Source organism: Mercenaria mercenaria, chromosome 2 (assembly GCF_021730395.1).
Source record: "Mercenaria mercenaria strain notata chromosome 2, MADL_Memer_1, whole genome shotgun sequence".
In the NCBI taxonomy this organism is placed as follows: domain Eukaryota; kingdom Metazoa; phylum Mollusca; class Bivalvia; order Venerida; family Veneridae; genus Mercenaria; species Mercenaria mercenaria.
The window spans coordinates 11,741,604-11,761,375 of record NC_069362.1 but is presented as its reverse complement, the minus strand read 5'-3'; the positions used below and the strand labels follow the sequence as shown (position 1 = coordinate 11,761,375).

At 34.7% G+C, this 19,772-nt stretch overlaps 1 protein-coding gene across 1 annotated transcript in view; it reads right to left on the bottom strand.

Moving 5' to 3' along the window:
* LOC128548891 (uncharacterized) overlaps window positions 1-19,772 on the bottom strand; it is a 123,782-nt gene that overhangs the window by 92,325 nt on the left and 11,685 nt on the right. The window lies entirely within an intron of this gene.

The following is a 19,772-nucleotide window of genomic DNA, read 5'->3' as shown; positions in this document are numbered from 1 at the left end:
AGCGGGTTACTTCTACGGGGGGAATATTTCTGCGTTTCTGCGGTCTCTCAGTAGAATCGCAAAAATATTTCCAGCAGAATATTCATCCAGCAAAAATTTAAAACACAAAAAAATCTGCATTATTTTCAACAACGTTGTTTAACGCTATGTTTCCCTAAGTAATCCAAAGTTCACAATGGCATGGTCTAATTATTGGAAATTACCGTCGCCATCTGACAATTACCGATAATGGTATAATTAGGTGTGATGGTCAATCAAAGTCCTAACTGTTAATCCCTCAGAAAACATTTTTCTTCTGTGAATGAAATAAACTGAGTGAATTTCACTTGTGTTGTTCTTATTAATCTCTTGTGAAGATCTTCCGAACAATACTTTAGTAACCTTTATATAAGTGTAACCGTTATGCCGATATACTGTAGTTTGAAGTTTTTGTTTGTGCGATTGTTGTTGGACTTATATTTTTTCAATTCACATGTTATTAATCCTACAATGTATTCATTAAATGCAAAGTTATTTTACAACAGTTACTGGTAATTTAGTTTATTGTTTTCATACGCTATCATTCTCACAACGCCCGATTATGCGAGGAATTACCTCCTCTTTGGCATAAAAAACGCAGAAATTTCTCTTCCTTTTATGTGAAAATGCAGAAATTAAACACGCAGAAATTTGTTTCACAATTTTTGGGACCAAAACGCAGAATATTTTGACCGCAGAAATAACCCGCTATATGGTAGTTCAGAGCTAATAAACGACATGAAAAATATAATATTACCTGAAAAATTGTTGAAAAATAATTACCAAGTTTCAACAAGATCTTTTTTCTCTCATATTTTGCATGTTTATTATTATAAAAGCACATGCCAAATTTCAAGAATGTATTGTTATTCTAAATGCCAAATTTATCCATTCATAACTGTGATATTTGGACACACATTCACAAACTGAGCTGAACCTGAAAAAGATATTTAGTGTTCAAAAGCGATACCAATGACTTATCCTGCTCCGTATTGTGATATTTTATGATCAGTTTTACTGTATTTCCCTTTTTGTTTTTGATATAACTCAGTTTTGTATAAATTACAATTGCTGTGGAGTGGACGTTTTTGTTTGAGATTTTATTTTATTTTCATATTCTAAAAGAATGAAATATCTACCGTTGGATATAAAAATGTCTTGATCTGCAACAGAGTTCACTAGTCCTGCACTTTTCGGATGTAAGATAAGAAAGAAAGAGTTGTTTTACATAAAAATTAAACAGCATATAAAACTAAATGTAAGTCTACAAAAAACATTATATCAATTTGCTCTCATTATATGATATCTTACAGTATTGAATTCTGGAAAGGGACTGCATGAAGGGGCCATACTCCTGGAAAGTTTAATGCCTTTAAACACTCACCATTTTTACAGAAATGTTACATGTCTTTGTTTTGATGCAATTGCAATAATGTCCCAGAGCTTAAACTTCACATAAAGTTCTACATTAAACATCGATTTGAACAATTGTTTACTTTCCTTTCTTTACAAATGATATTCTTTTATCAAGGGGGACAACTTTTGAGAATATATAAAGTATCCAATCGTACAGGACACTGAGGACAGTAAAGTAAAACATGTATAGGAGAGATCGCCCTGACGTCACGCATCAACACCAGACCTGTTTATCTGGTGGTGGGCAAAACAAAATATTTTTACATCGTTTGTGTATGGGATCGGAATTTTTAATTTCATGCCGTGAATTCCCAGTCAAAATTACCACTTTAGATTTTCGCAGTAGAGAACTGTAGCAAGTCTATATCTGCATGTAGTTTTCGTGTGGCTATCGGTGTGTAGCATTAACGTATTTGCATTGACCGTTAATTATAGACTATAGCATTTATTTTTATTCATCGGTATTTAACAAGTTTGAAGAGTTAAAGACCCACCAATACCTAGTGGTCTACTTTTTCCTCCCACATGAACTTTGTGCAAATAATTCTGGTAATACTGGTATCATACAACTATTCTACAAGATGACAGGTGGACAAGCTCAGTCCGGTTTTCATAACTTCATCCGCAAACTTACTCAGTCATTCTCTTCTCAGTATAGTTTTATAAAAAAAATAGAATAATAACTATCTTACACTGTATATAGAAACAAAGTGTGATCTAAACTCACCTTAATACATGAAGTGCCGTGAATTGAATAATATATTTAGTAATACATTGTCTTAGCCTTATATCTGTTACTGTCAAACTGTAATTAGACACTTGTCATTTCTCATTTCTCCATACAAAAATGTATATTTACAATTATGGAACAATCTGACTGAAGTACTTGATCTTCTAAACGAAGATCCGAGAATGACCCATTCTTAATCGTCTTCTGTATATTTTTGATTTCCAGAATTGCTATTTTTATTTTCGCAATTCTATTTTTTTATTTTAACCAATCAGCCGACTTGTTTGAATGCCAAAGATTAAGAAAAATGTGTAGGCTGTCAGGGACTCGAATCCGGGACCAGTCTCTTATAGAGCAAGTGCTCTACCGACAGAGCTAACCGGCTGACACTTTATGTCATAAAAAATGTAACTATCAAAAACCCAGTCAAAATATAGATTTTTTATTCTCACAAAATGTTGTAAGTAAGTAAAAATGTGTAGGCTGTCAGGGACTCGAATCCAGGACCAGTCGCTTACAAATTTTTTATTCTTACAAAATGTTGTAAGTAAGCCTTCTGCCTGGCTAACGGAATGGTCGTCAGAATGAGGCTATCAATAGCACGTCTTCAGATCCTAAGTATAGCGTAACAGGAGATGTACTTTAGTCAGACAGCATTATGGAAATACAAAAGGTTACAGTTAGTGGTGTGTCTTTAAAGTAACTTGACAATAGCCACTACTGACCTTGACATTTTAAAGGGATAAGTACAAATATATATAAACTCTCAAAGTTAGAATTGAAGCTCAAACAAGAGATGGCACTATTAGTGACAAACGCCCCCAGAGGTTTGTCCAAGAATGCTACAGTTCGATGCGCAAAATATGCCAGAATAGTTAAGGTATGACTAATTTTCCGACAAGAGAAAAAGTTTCTCCGAAGGTAACCTTGACCTTAGAGCTAGGGTCTGGGTCTTGAACATGACACACTAACTCATCATAGGGAAAATTGTGACAAATAATGTTTGATGATGACAGAGTTATTGACTGGACAAGAAACATAAATTTTAGCTTTTTAATCTAAGTTTGACTTTGACTTTGAAACTAGAGAGTTTGGACTGGCGTCTGACACGTCATTTTATTATAGGTAACGTTTATGTAATTTTAAAATGTCTTCATCGACGGAATAGGTATGGAACTGACAAGAAACACTTCATGCAAACCGTTAACCTCTAAATGTGACATCGATCGTGGAGCTAGTGGTCTGGTTGTTATGCATGACACGTTGTCTCGTTTTTGGGGAATATTTCTGCTAATTAATTTCGAAATTTCTTGATTAATGACAGAGTTACGAACCGGGTATGAAACAGACCCTTTTAACCTTTCACTTGACCTTTAAGTGTAAACTTGATCTTGGAGCTAGGGGTCTGGGTCTTGCGTGTAATCATTTTGTGGGGTCGAATCTACGTGAGTTTTTTTTCATGTTTATTCTTTGTGTGTGTTTGTGTGTGTGTGTTTTTTTCTTTTCGTTTTCATTTTCATTCCCATATTTTTGTTTCTTTCTTTGATAGTTTGTATTTGTATGGTTGCCTTTATATAAAACAACAGTATGTTTATTATTTGCATGGCTTAAATGCATGCATTTAGTCAATATCATCTTTGATATAATGGTAAACTTTTCTGATCTGCCATGTCGGCTTATGATACTTCTCTGTTGTGTTGTCACATAGTTCATGAAGGAATCTAAATGTTTAGTAATACGAGAAAAAAAAAATAATGTTGATGGTGAGTTTCGAACCCACACGGTAAAAGATCTGTTTAACACGGAGCTAATTGCAACTGGTACAAAATCTTGAAATATTTAGATTGTAACATGATTAATGACAGAGTTACGAATCGGATATGAAACAGATCCTTTTAACCTTTCACTTGATTTCTAAGTGTAAACTTGATCTTGGAGCTAGGGGTCTAGGTCTTGAGTGTAACACATTGTCTCCTTATGGTAAACACTTATGCCAAGTTGTTTCAAAACCCCCTCATGGATAACAGAGTTATATATCGGACACGTGAAGATCTATTATGATATGACTTCTTAAATATGACACTGACCTTGGAGCAAGGGATCTGGGTCTTGCGCGTGACACATTGTCTGATTATAGTTACCATTTACGCCAAGATATTTCAAAATCCCTCCATGGATAGCAGAAATATGGATCGGACACAAAAATAACCCTGTTAACACCTTGACCTTGGAGCTAGGGTTCTCATTTTCAAGTGATAAACATTTATGCTAAGTACTTTTAAAACCTCTTGATGAATGGCAAGGTTACAATCCGGACACAAAACAGACTGTTTGACTTCTAAGTGTGACCTTGACCTTGTAGAAAGGGGTCTGAGTGTTACACATTAAACGTCGTCTCATTAAGGTTAATATATTTATGCCAAATTATTTCAAAATTTCCTTCATGGATGACAGAATTACAGCCCGGACAAGAATTTACAAAGTTACGGTCAGCATTAAAATCAAAGAACATACTGTAGTGTTTACAAATAAAAAGTTATTTGCTGAAACATATTTAAATGATGTAAGGATGTTATCATTAAATAAAATCCTAAAATTATTTTTTTTCTTGAAATAGATATTGATATATACTTAATCACTTAATAACAACATAATATATTAGGCCCTAACAAAATCTGAAAAATCCCTCAGAAGCAACGACGACAAAACAAATAGTAAATATTGCAGACCCGATTTGACTTATAGTTGGTTTAATTTGTACGCTAGTCAGCAGTGTACATGTATTTAGATAATTTAAAACCATGCCTTGCACGGAATGAATTTGCAACCATACTTTGCACGGAATGTCATGGATCAGAGGGATAGACTGGCTATATTCATCACTAAAACCCGGCAAACTGTATGAAATCTAAAGTGGTAGGATATTCATGGCATGTTAATAACTTCTTCGTTCATGTACGGATTTTAAAAATTCAATAATTTTGAAATGCTTACTATTTTCATATTTTCTTCTTCAAATATCTTTTCAAAATGAATAACCGTTTTAAATGACATATGATTTAAATAGCGGCGTAGCGATGCTCCACACTTTTAGAAAAAACACTGTAAGTTAAGCGTTCATAATTAATCCATTTTATTTCGAAATATTAATTAAAAGTCATCAATAAATTACTTGTTTTATATCCTTTCCATTGATCAAAACATTATTGATATCATTTGTGTTTTAAGAAAGTTTAAGCCGTTAGAAAAACATCTCTGTTAACGAAAATACATGGACGCTCGGCGTCTGCCCACCCGACTTTGTCTTATCAGTTCTAAAAATTGAATATACAACGGATTTGTGTACAAACACGATCTCTCCTATTAGACAGGTAGATTAATTGTTGGTAAAAATGTTGTTCCTTTACCAAACATTTCTGTGATTTTGTGATATACTGATAAACCTTTAACATCGTTTTTGATAATTGTTCTACTTTTATTTCTTTACAAATGGCATTCTTTTTTAAAAGGGGACAACTCTTTTAGAATATTTTAAGTAAATTCTACGGGACAGAATGGTAAAAATGTATTTGACAGATAGGTCGTTTGTTAAGAAGTTGTTCGTTTACTAAACATTTCTTTGGTTTTGTAATATACTGCTAAACCTTAAAAGTCTCACAGATCGAGATTCAGTGAATACAAAAAGTGGTACTGTAAAATAGCGCTCTCTCGTAAGTAAGGATCTGTGACGTCGGTGACAATGTCTGCTATGTAAAAATAGCACAGGTCTCAATGTTTGGACATTAGCATCAGTTAATCACAGATTTTGCATTTGTTTCCTTGTGTATTTTCAAGTTGATGTATATCAAACGAATGTGTTTTTCATAGCTTTCAATTTTTATATAACTAAGCCTAGATACTGTGCTGAACAGTTCTTACAATGAAAAGAAATATATTTTGCCAAATTTTTAACAATGTTGACAGCACAGACGAATAGTTTAGCAATATGAGCGGGCACTCAGGTGGGTATAATTCCCACTTTATTTATCTGATCCAATGCAGTTGCGCTATTCTATTAGCAATTAGGAGTGACCTGTCGCTTTTATTTTTAGATTTGGATTTTCCAGACTGTTCCATTTATTAAATAAGGGTTTGAAAGCTATTTGACGTTTTTAAAACTATAAATATATTTCAAAGATTTAACTTTTGCGATTATGAGGCTGTTGGTTCGAATCCAGCACAGGGCAATTTGTTTTATGATTGAATTTGTTTTATTTACATTTTTCATGTTTGTTTTTTTTTTATTTCATTTTATTTCATCATTTCAATTTTTTTTTAATTTCATTCGTACAATTTCAGTAAATTCAATACATTTCAAACACACGCGTCCAATGGAGCATCTTCACACTCGCTGGCGGTGTTAGTTTCCTCCGAATCAGTTTCATCAGCTAACTGAATGACCAAATTGTCAAGAGCTATGTCAACCATGTTGAATAATTCACAATCAAGAAGATATTTGAAAAAAATACTGTTATATGCGAAAATAGCAAAAGGATACAACTAATGCAATTCAAATACATGTTTAACATTATCATCATTTTAAAATGTATGTTAGCAAAATATAAAATGAAAAAGAAATATAAAATGAAAAAATATTATGTTGATCTCCGTTGGAATTCGAACTCACAAAAGTTAGATTTTATAGCCGTCACGCTTACCACTACACCACTGCGTCTAATTGTCGAAGAAGGCAGTCATTTAAATATTTATTATAAAAATAAGTTATAAAAAGGTAGGGTACCCCTTTACTGAAGTGGTTTATTCCAGTAACCTTTCAAATCTATTAATAAAAGCGACAGGTCACTCCTAAATGCTAGTACTCATATTTTTTCCATACATTTCCGCTATTTTTGCTTTGATATAAAATTTTACGAAAGCAAAATTAAATAGCAAACCTGTAAGTAACTAAGTAGAATTGAGCCAAATTTTTAGTCTTGTTAGTTTGCATTTAGCCTGTTCTGACCGCTTGTAGCATTATTTTAACTGACACGATGTACTGCGAAAAATGAGTGACATTTGTCATTTATTCGGGCAGAGAAAAAAACTTCTGTTCCGTATGCCTTGCCAGGGCTCGACACTAACACTGGTCCGCTGGTCCGAGGCCAGTGAAAAGCAACAAGGACCAGTGAAATATTTGGAGGACCAGTAATTGTTTCATTTAAAAATGTAGCGGAAACTGCTCTTCGGACCAGTGGCCAAAAATGGTTAGTGTCTGGCCCTGCTTGCTGTGCATAAACGGTTTGCATCATTCTGGGCTTTGAAGTAAGATTTTTGAAAGATTATTCACTTGCCCAAAAGACAGTCATTGATCATGTTGATAAAGAAATATTTTGGAAAAAAAAAAATACGGACCTGGAAGCAATACACGTCAAAATGCTTTAAAATGATCACCTTTCTAATGGCTCATAAACTTTGCAGACAAAATAGTTTTACAATAAGTGGTTTCTGTTTCCTATAAGAAGGTTATATAGCAGGTGACACAGTTATCGACAGTTTAATCTAAATATAAATACACAAATTACGTACTTTGTTTACTTGTTGTAATATCTATCCTATTATGTAAAACGGCTTTTGATCGGCCCTTAAAAATTTGGAAAGGTATTTCCCGGTTACTGTGATATGTCCACGTTATGATGATCAAAAAATCGATCTCCCTTGTTGACATAGTTATCGACATCTGGATACAGTTATCGACAGCTATATATGGCATTTAATTTTCTGGAAATTTTATGCAGTATTTTATAAATAAATATAGTAAAGTTCAACTTATTCACGTAAAACTGTTTACTTAAAAAAAAAAAATGTGCAGACGACACGCTAGCTCTAAGCCTCTCCTTCAAATCACATGGTTACGACATCAACATATGCAAATTAACTGGCCACTAATTGTTTAATTGATTCAATTAATGACACTGAAATAAAAGTTATCGGATTGCTGAGAGTATTACACAGAAATAATATCAGTGTAAAGTCTATATGGTGTTTTTCCATAAGTGAATTAGGTCGCGCGTCTTAGATTGGGAAATTATGACGTATTCATTTCCTTGAAAATTCGTAAAAGGAAACATGTTTACAGCGATTTTTTTCCTTCTTTATAAAGCAGCGATTTTTTTCCTTCTTTATAAAGTACCCCTAAAAGGACCTTTTCCCAATTGAAAAATGCAATCTTTTTTCCCAATTATCATCCAAAAATTCCCCAAATGACCAAATTAAGTTTGCATTTTGATGACTGCAGAAATAAAACTTGGTTACATTGACATTCACCATGATTTAACCATTTAAACAGTTTGTTTGATGCTATTTACATGGAATTAAAGGAAAAAGCATTCTAAATTATGTTATTAATTAACTATCCGAGTAAAAACCCCGCTATTTTTCCCAATTTATCCGGTACCGGACCTTTTCCCAAAAGGGCAAAAAAATCACTGTAAAGTACCCCTAAAAGGACCTTTTCCCAATTGAAAAATGTAATCTTTTTTCCCAATTATCATCCAAAAATTTCCCAAATGACCAAATTAAGTTTGCATTTTTAGCTCGACTATTAAAAGAAAAAGTAGAGGTATTGTACTCGCCCCGGCGTTGGCATCGTCGTTGGTTAATGTTTTTGATAAAGTCAAATATCTCTGTTACTATCAAAGCTATTGACTTGAAACTTAAAATAGTTATTTACTATCAAAGTCTACACCAGGAGAAACAATCCCCGTAACTCTGATTGAATTTTGAAAGAATTATGCCCCTTTTTAACTTAGAAATTTTGGTTAAAGTTTTTGAAAAAGTCAAATATCTCTGTTACTATCAAAGCTATTGACTTGAAACTTAAAATACTTATTTACCATCAAAGTCTACACCAGGAGAAACAATCCCCATAACTCTGATTGGACTTTTGACAGAATTATGCACCTTTTTAACTTAGAATTTTTTGTTAAAATTTTTGATAAAGTCAAATATCTCTGTTACTATTAAAGCTTTTGACTTGAAACTCAAAGTAGTTATTTACTATCAAAATCTACACCAGGAGACACAATTCCCATAACTCTGATTTGAATTTTGACAGAATTATCCCCTTTTTAACTTACAATTTTTGGTTAAAGTTTTTGATAAACTCAAATATCTCTGTTACTATCAAACCTTTTGACTTGAAACTTAAAATACTTGTTTACCGTCAAAGTCTACACCAGGAGAAACAATCCCCATAACTCTGATTTGAGTTTTGACAGAATTATGTCCCTTTTTAACTTAGAAATTTTTGTTAAAATTTTTGATAGTCAAATATCTCTGTTACTATTAAAGCTTTTGACTTGAAACTCAAAATAGTTATTTACTATCATAGTCTACACCAGGAGACACAATTCCGATAACTCTGATTTGAATTTTGACAGAGTTATGTCCCTTTTTAACTTGGATTTTTTTTACTGGCAAAGCTCTAATTCAGAGTCAAGCACTGAGAAAAGTCGAGCGCGCTGTCTTATGGACAGCACTTGTGATGATTGCAGAAGGAAAACTTAGTTACATTGACATTCACCACGATTTAACAATTTAAACAGTTTGTTTGATGCTATTTACATGGAATTAAAGGAAGAAGCAAATGATGTTATTAATTAACTATAAAAATTCCCAATCTGAGTAAAAACCCCACTATTTTTCCCAATATATCCGGTACCGGACCTTTTCCCAAAAGTGCAAAAAAAAATCACTGGTTTATTCATATAGATGAATTTGTCTATGTACCAATTTTCACCATTAAGTCTACGTAACGGAACAACAGATTTGTTTTGGCTCTTCTGGTACCCGGCCTGCCATTTTACTTGTAAAGTTGTGCATGGCACAGCATACAACATGGCCAAAGGAAAGACAGCGAAGCCATCCCTCAATATGTTGATGGCAGCGCTCATTTTTGAGGGAGAATATTTAAATCTCATGTTATGTTGAGATAACATTTAAATTCAGGGAAAAAATGGTTTGTAACTAGAGATGCTTTGAGAAAAGCGCATGTCTCCCACAACTGCCCCTATGAAAAATGTCTAGTGTCTCTAGATGGCTTAGATGAGTGGATCCAATTAGATGGTCTGGACGAGTGGATCCAATCAGTAATTCAAGGGCCATAAATCAAAAAAGCCTAGGCAGATTTGGCTAGTTATCGAACTTGGCTAAGGTCTTATGGCCAAACACATTTTGTTCAAGTTTGGTGAAGATTGGATGAGAAATGTTCGACTTAGGGTGCAGACAAGAGTAACAAGAGCACCGCCTTGCGGGTGCTGACGCTCATCTGATTTTTTTTGTATAATAGAAATATTGTCCTACCCATGATTTTCTAAGTCTAAAAAGGGCCATCACTCTTGCAAAAAGCAGGATAGAGTTATGTTTCTTGATGTACAGTGTCCACTTATGATGGTGAAAAACTGTTGCAAGATTTAAAGCAATAGCTTTGATAGTTTATGAGAAAAGTTGACTTAAACATTATATTCAACCAAGAAAATGATTTTTCTAAGTCCAAAAGGGGCAATAATTATTGCAAAAAGCAGGATGGAGTTATGTTGCTTGCTGTACAGGGTCAGCTTATGATGGTGAACAAGAGTTGCAAGTTTTAAAGCAATAGCTTTGATAGTTTAAGAGAAAAAGTTGACCTAAACATAAAACTTAACCAAGAAATCTGATATTTTCTAAGTCCAAAAGGGGCCATCATTCTTGCAAAAAGCAGGATGGAGTTATGTTTCTTGCTGTACAGGGTCAGCTTATGATGGTGAACAAGTGTTGCAAGTTTTAAAGGATTAGCTTTGATAGTTAAGGATAAAAACTGACCTAAACATAAAACTTAACCAAGAAAACTGATTTTCTAAGTCCAAAAGGGGCAATAATTCTTGCAAAAAGCAAGATGGAGTTATGTTTCTTAATGTACAGGGTCTGCTTATGATGGTGAACAAGTATTCCAAGTTTCAAAGCAAAAGCTTTGATAGTTTAGGAGAAAAGTTGACCTAAACATAAAACTTAACCAAGAAATCTGATATTTTCTAAGTATAAAAGGGGCCATCAATCTTGCAAAAAGCAAGATGGAGTTATGTTTCTTGCTATACAGGGTCAGCTTCTGATGGTGAACAAGTATTCCAAGTTTCAAAGCAATAGCTTTGATAGTTAGGAGAAAAGCTGACCTAAACATAAAACTTAACCAGGCAACGCCAACGCCGACGCCGACAACCGCTCAAGTGATGACAATAACTCATCATTTTTTTTTCAAAAAATCAAATGAGCTAAAAAGGCAGATTTTTCAGTAATTCAAGGGCCGTAACTCCAAAATGCCTAGACCAATTTGGCTAGTTATCGAACTTGGCCGAGGTCTCATGGTCAAACACATTTTGTTCAAGTTTGGTGAAGATCGAATGAGAAATGTTCGACTTAGGGTGCGGACAAGAGTAAAAAGGCAGATATTTCGATAATTCAAGGGCCGTAACTCAAAAATGCCTGGACCGATTTGGCTGAGGTCTCATGGTCAAACACATTTTGTTCAAGTTTGGTGAGGATTGGATGAGAAATGTTTGAATTAGAGTGTGGACAAGAGTAAAAAGGCCGATTTTTGGAAATTAAAGGGCCATAACTCCAAGACGCCTGGACCGATTTGGCTAATTATCAAATTTGGCCGAGGTCTCATGGTCAAACACATTTTGTTCAAGTCTGGTGAAAATTGGATGAGAAATGTTCATTTATAGTGCGGACAAGCTTTGTGACAGACACACACACACACAGACTGGAGTAAATCTATATGTCTCCCACACAGGGGTCCTGAAATAAGCTGTCCGAGTTGTCCGATTCGTGGATTCCTCGGTCCGGACAAGCAGTTTTTAGAAGCTGGCTTGTCCGGGGACAAGTAAAATTTCCGTGGAAAATATTTTATAACAAGAGCACCGCCTTGCGGGTGCTGACGCTCATCTGATTTTTTTTGTATAATAGAAATATTGTCCTACCCATGATTTTCTAAGTCTAAAAAGGGCCATCACTCTTGCAAAAAGCAGGATAGAGTTATGTTTCTTGATGTACAGTGTCCACTTATGATGGTGAAAAACTGTTGCAAGTTTTAAAGCAATAGCTTTGATAGTTTATGAGAAAAGTTGACTTAAACATAATATTCAACCAAGAAAATGATTTTTCTAAGTCCAAAAGGGGCAATAATTATTGCAAAAAGCAGGATGGAGTTATGTTGCTTGCTTTACAGGGTCAGCTTATGATGGTGAACAACAGTTGCAAGTTTTAAAGCAATAGCTTTGATAGTTTAAGAGAAAAAGTTGACCTAAACATAAAACTTAACCAAGAAATCTGATATTTTCTAAGTCCAAAAGGGGCCATCATTCTTGCAAAAAGCAGGATGGAGTTATGTTTCTTGCTGTACAGGGTCCACTTATGATGGTGAAAAACTGTTGCAAGTTTTAAAGCAATAGCTTTGATAGTTTAGGATAAAAGTTGACCTAAACATAAAATTTAACCAAGAAAACTGATTTTCTAAGTCCAAAAGGGGCAATAATTCTTGCAAAAAGCAAGATGGAGTTATGTTTCTTGATGTACAGGGTCTGCTTATGATGGTGAACAAGTATTATAAGTTTCAAAGCAATAGCTTTGATAGTTTAGGAGAAAAGTTGACCTAAACATAAAACTTAACCAAGAAATCTGATATTTTCCAAGTACAAAAGGGGCCATAAATCTTGCAAAATGCAAGATGGAGTTATGTTTCTTGCTATACAGGGTCAGCTTATGATGGTGAACAAGTATTCCAAGTTTCAAAGCAATAGCTTTGATAGTTTAGGAGAAAAGCTGACCTAAACATAAAACTTAACCAAGCAACGCCGACGCAGACGCCGACGCCGACAACCGCTCAAGTGATGACAATAACTCACCATTTTTTTTCAAAAAATCAGATGAGCTAAAAACGGAACTAATCGGCGTCATCTGTGATTTCCGCATGCCTAAAGGCAATATCTAATCTGTTTGTGATCATTTATGACCCTTAAATTATCAAAACAAAAATGTATGCAGCCATTTATAGACACGTGGACTGGTTTACTACATTTAATGATCATTATTGGAAAATTACACCGTGAAGTTGAAAATGAGCGCCAGTCTGGGGATTCCCGTTATCTACTTTCATTTTTGATTTTCAGAAAATCCATTAGCTAGGTTACGCTATGTAAAAAAGTTTAGTAGCCAAAATTTGTGGCTTAATTTTTCGAGTCGATTGTTTTGACATTTAACAACTCGGACAGCTTATTTCAGGACTCCTGATTTAAGACCAGTGCAGTATTCAGTGAGGGTAGAAGTTCTAGGCATACTGAGATTATTTTTGTCAATGGCATGTGTTCAAGTGTTCTTAATTATTCTCTACTCACTAAACTTGCTAGTCATACATGTACTGTCGTCCATATCTGTAAATATCGACCAGTCGTTAGCGATCGATATTTTGTTTTCGCCACTATCGATTAGCGTGTAATTAGCATATTACCTCACGTTAATCATGGAGCTACAACACTTATTGTTCAAAGGGTTTATCAGTCACATGTTAAGTGGCGATAATTAGATGATCAGAGATTGATCTAAAGGGATTCTGAAGCAAAAACAGCATGCGACTGCATGTGGTGATATGCTTAATTATTATGAATTAACTCGAGCTCACTTCCCTGAAGAAATATTTTACCACATAACTTCAAAACCTTTATCAAAGGGCCGATTTTTGTTGGGATTTGAATAAAAAAATGGAAAATAACAGAAAGCTGACACTTTTCTGAATCTTGTAGAGCCAAACCCTTACAGAAGAAAAAGGCCTGCTGCGTACTCTTGCTGTGTACATACAGCGTATATGATGCGTACATGATGTGTACTGAAATCAAGGGCTTTAAATAGTACGCAGGATATACACCGCACATACACCGATAGTACGTTTGTAGTACACTTTTGACATGCAAATGAGCTCTGCCGCGTACTACTTGCTGCGTACATGCTGTGGACTACATAGTACACAGGATGTACGCTGGAGGAATTTAGTATGCGGGGAAATAGTACGCAGCATGTACGCGGCACATACACTTTTCACATGCAAATGTGCCTGTGGTGTACTACCCCTGCGGCGTACATGCTGTGTACTCCTGCGGCGTACATGCTGTGTACTCCTGCTGCATACATGCTGTGTACTCTTGTGGCGAAACTGCTGTGATAATGTAAATTCCTTACCCAACCAACTTTCGTATGCAAATGCTGATCATTTGGACAGAAAAAAAAACAAAAAAAGATAAGTGACATGCATCAGTAAGTATTTACCCTTACCAAAATAATGTTATCAAATAAATTAGTATGCTTTTCTTCATCCACTTTTCAATGAAATAAATCAATTTTTGTAGCATGTAATTTGGTAAACATTTGAAGAAAATGGCGTAACTGCATCAAGGGGAAACAACTTTAATGCAACTAAATATAAGTGTTATGATTTATTATAGACGATGTGTGCGTAGTATGTATTTATTTTGATTAAAATCCATCTGAGAACAATCTAGGACTGGAATTATATAAGCATTTATACACTTCTACGTCAGGCCTCGACCTTAGCGGTGGACCGTTGGACCGACTCAACCAAAATATCGGCAGGTCCACTAACTATGAAAAGTTGGGTAGACCGACGGTCAACCAATTTTCAGTCACGGTCTGCAAATAAAATAAAACCCTTAAAAGTAAAAAAAATAGGAGGGAAAATCGTACCCATATCGGCGAATTCACAAAACGAAAGTTGATTTTGCCTTAAGTACGGCATTCTACCGTTATAAGCATTGGCGAGTTAAAGTCAGGAGAGCACGAATGGACTACTCCACCGATCGGGCGAGTGGTTTTTACGTGGTAACTTTACCAAATTGAGAAATTACATCAGGCAAAATTACCTGGATTGACTGGAATTTACCCGCGAATCGTAAAAATATCAAAACGTCATGCTGGTAATTTTCCATTCCACAAGCACGTGCGCCCTAACGTAATGTCTAATTTACATCGCGGTTACTTTTGACACAATAAACGCGCATAGTGCATTCATTTTTTAATATAATCGCTTTAAATTTTCAACACCGCTTGAGAACTAATACAGTTTGAATTCTATAACAATTTTAATAAGATATCGACAGGAATGTAGGCAAAGTTCTTTAAAAATGATCAAATTTTCATATAATGTTTTGTAAAATTTCAAACAGCGCGATCTTGATTATTTATTTCTTTCTTAAAGTAAATATACGGTACATACTATGGTAATAAAATTCAGACTTTTGACCAGAAAGTACAAAAAACACAATTAAAAAATCTTAATAATGAAAAAGCGGCAGCAATTTAAATACATGGAGTAAAACGATTTTTGGCAAACAGATTTCTGTTAGCGCGGCAGAATAGCTTACGTGACCTAATGAACGTAAATAGAAATGTGGTATAAAATAAAGCAGTATAATGTCGTTGCGGTTTTTAATAAGTTTTAAATGATTCTTTGTACATGTATGTTTTGACACAACACTTTGTTACATATTCTTCTGAAACAATAATGTAAATTCCTTGAGGGCAAATAGGTCACAGAGGTAGGACATCCACTATCATCGTTCACGGTTTGACACATTTACATGTCAGTTTATTCGGGATATTGCACATTCGCTTTTAAAAAATTAAAGAAAAACCTTTTTTACTGATTTCTTCTCAACAATTAAAGGAATCGAGAATACGATCAGACAGTGATGTGTCACATGGTGCGAAAACATGACGTAATGCCATGACAATCTCGGGGAAACTATACCGCTTTGATCTCCGCTTCAGATGCAGAGGTCGCGAAAGCCGTCGGACCGTCGGGACATTTCCGGTAAATTTTGATCTGGTCCGGCATGATATATCAAGTTCGCAAGACCGAGTGTCCGATAAAAATTGCAGGTCAATATGATAAAATAAGAAGAAAGTCCTCCACGATTTCGCGAAAGTTCGACTTTTATCATTAAACTGTAAAATGGAATCCCGAGAAATTGATGTCAAACTATATTTTAGTAAGCGCCTGTTTCATTGGTACTTAAAATAGAAACAGTGGAAACCCCTCACAACGTCACGACAATTCTAAGAACACGCGTTATCATTGGATGCGTACTAATCGTGGATGGTACTCGATTTATGTACGCTGGAACCAGACGGGAATTTCCAGAAATTCTCTTTATGTCAACATCAACGTGACTCGGTGCAAACAATAGACTTGTGGGGTAAAAAACAGCGATGATATAGCAAATGAATATGAATAAAATCTGTAAAATTACTAAAAGATCCTTTGGAAGCAAAGAATGCAACCAAGAAGAATAACAACAGACTCGTTGACCGAGTCTTCGCGAGAGGTTATGAAATGTGCAACATCTCTCACGCCCCCTAGCAACGGCTTAAGTGGGACTCTAGATTTATTACACATATGTTGAATGGACTCCTTGGTCCCAAAGGACCAGAAAATATAACAACACTGAATCCAAGTACAGGGAGATTTTTTACAGCCTGAAAACTTAATGTCTGAAGATCTGTTTCAATTAATATGACGTGGAAATAAACTTAAAGGATGTAATTTGTGTAATGCTGTCTATATAGACTATGTATAATACCAGTTTTAAAGATCAGATATCAAATTTATTAAAAAGAAATTGGTCTGGTAAAATATTATCCGGTCCTGTAAAAGAATCATGTTTACCAGACCGACTGTCCTGTGAATGTTCAGGGTCTTTCGTGAACACTGCAGATGCCACGAATTTATAACCGACACACTTCTTTTAGCTCTTTGAGGGGGTGTTAATTGAAAATGAAAACAAGGCCAATTACATAGTTTATCATCAGAATAATTACCGATAATTAATTGTTGATGTTTTCTTTTTTCACTTTCAACACGGGTCGGGAGGATGATGATTATTGTGTCCATATTTTGGGACACTTTTCAAAATAATTATTTTCGAGATAACAGATTGCTACAGTCTTCCATTTTTAATTATTTTAGAAATAAGTCCTGTTTCTTTGAGTCATATGAAGTTATGACGTCAACAACATCACAATTTATGTGATAGAATTGAAGGTCCACTAAAGTCTGAGCAGGTCTACTAGATTTTAGCAGTTGGTGGACCTGCTGGCAACTGCTGAAAAAAGTTAAGGTCGAGGCCTGTACGTCCGTAAAAAGTAGCGCACCAAAAAATTTTGGATTGATTTTTTCCAATGGGGCGAGCGCAATTAGCCAAAAACGTTCTGAAAATATACGAGCGGCAAATCCGATGAACAACTTTTTAATTTGGTGAGGCCTTAATGAGTTAACATAATGAGCATTAAAGCCTTTATAAAACATGATAGAATGGTGTTTTGCTTAAGAATATTCAAATAACAGTGAGAGCTATTAATTCTTCTCATTCGGGCGCTGTTGAGGCATTATCTTGGTAATTATTTCATGTATTACAAAATGTAATGCAACGAAGTTCAAATAAGGCTTTTCAATTATCCAAGTTAGAAAGCTCCAGGATTAATTCAAAATGAAAAAGAATATATTTTTACACTGCATGCAAGGTGCAGCTCAGAAATCACTAAGATGTAAGCTTCACAAATGAACATTGCAAATAGTTTGGCAATTTTTCATTGTTCAGAATACCAGTAATCTGAACTATTCTATGCTATTAAGATAAAAGTTACTCGGAAATTAAGTTCTTGCTTCCAAAAAAAAAAATGTACAAATCCTTCCTGCATAAAGTGTACTTCAGACTTTTACCTAAAAAAATTCAAAGTATAAACACCAAAAGAAAATGAACAAGTCCCTCCCACATATATGAAGTTTACTTCAGACTTTAACTTATAAAAAAAACTAAGTATAAATGCCAAAAGAAATTGTACAAGTCTTTCCCGCATATATGAAGTGTACTGCACAAATTTCAAAGTATCTGCGGTGTACATGCAGTGTACTATTTTCTTGTACAAGTCTCTCCTGCGTACATGCAGTGTACTCCTTGAATTTTCAGTCTGTGCTGCGTACTTGAAGTGTACTAGTGACCTCCTGCGTACATGCTGTGTACTCGTCGAAATAGTACGCGGCATGTACACGGCATACGGTGTATGTAAAATGTACTCCTCTGGCGTACTACTGTGTTCGCGACATATACACAGCAAATACGCAGCATGTACGCCACAGAGGCTTGCTTCTGTAAGGGAAATTATAATTATTGTTTATAATGTCAGATTTCTACATACAGAAACAAACATTCTTCTTGAACGTAGGGAATGTTTCAAACGAAATTGTTGTTTAAACTCCAAAAATTAGTTTAATAAATTTAATCTTAAAACTGATGTGTGAAAAATACAATGTATTTAAATTAAAATAACAATATTTTTTTTTTTTAAAAGGCCGACAACGAAGTTACATTTAGTATTCCGAACTTTTAGATAAAACTGCAGAAAATCATCTAGGTTTAACATGCATTTAAATGGTGAAGAACAGAGCTATATTGTAATAGGAGCGGGAAAATGTGCAGCCCGATACAGGACTCGAACCTGCGACCTTCTGCTTGCAAGTCAGATGCTCTACCAACTGAGCTAATCGGACAATCGATATCATACACAAATTATTTACATTATATACACACTGCAGTTCTCCAGCTAGCTATTTACAGCAGGGCGCATCGCCCGTTCCGAAATTCGTTCCGCCCTGTTGCCCCACCAGGCACCCTGCCCGTTTTACAACCATTCATTTCTTTTTTTTAGCCAAACTTCCCTTTTTTGCCTCAGTGATTATAATACACTGCTTTATTGCCCCCTTTTTATCGAGTGATACACGCCGGTGGGCATTGACATAATTAGCAAACAATAAAACAATTACCTGCTGTAATCGTGCCCGAGGCAGACCATGATATTTTAGACTGCTCCACTAGCATTAAAATCATTGAACCTTAGTGTTAAAACAGTTTGCAAACCAGTCTGAAATCATTATCATTTCGCGCCACCTGTCAAAGTGTACTTTCGTTTTCGGTAATATAGTCGTAAATACCCCTTTATACACAACTGAAACTTAAGTCCAGACAACAGACATTTATATGTAATTAATAAAAATCGATCACAATCAAATTTAAAAGGAAAATATTTTGATTTTTATCGTTTTACAAGTTTTTGAAATCGAAAGTAAATTGTCGTCTGCTTTGTGAAATTGCCGATTTTTCATGAAGATTTCTTTGAAATTAGTTTACTAAGATGTAATGACAGGGTACACTTTAATGTCAGATACTGTGAAATGCTGTTAAACTGTCTTTGCATCATAATATTTTTTCAAAAATATTGTTTAAACTGGACATTCGACGACTTTTAGAAAAAAGTGTAACCATATCCGGATATAAAATTTTGGATACCCGGAATATGTCTATTACAAGACTGCTAAACTTGCTTTTAGACTGTTGCAAGTTAAAAACTTTGCCCAATTTCATTTATTTAAGTGGAAGTTTAAACTTTATTTTCTGTATATAATATGTTACAGGTATAAATTTATAAATATCAAGTAGCCTACATGGAGAAGATGTGTACTGAAATTGTA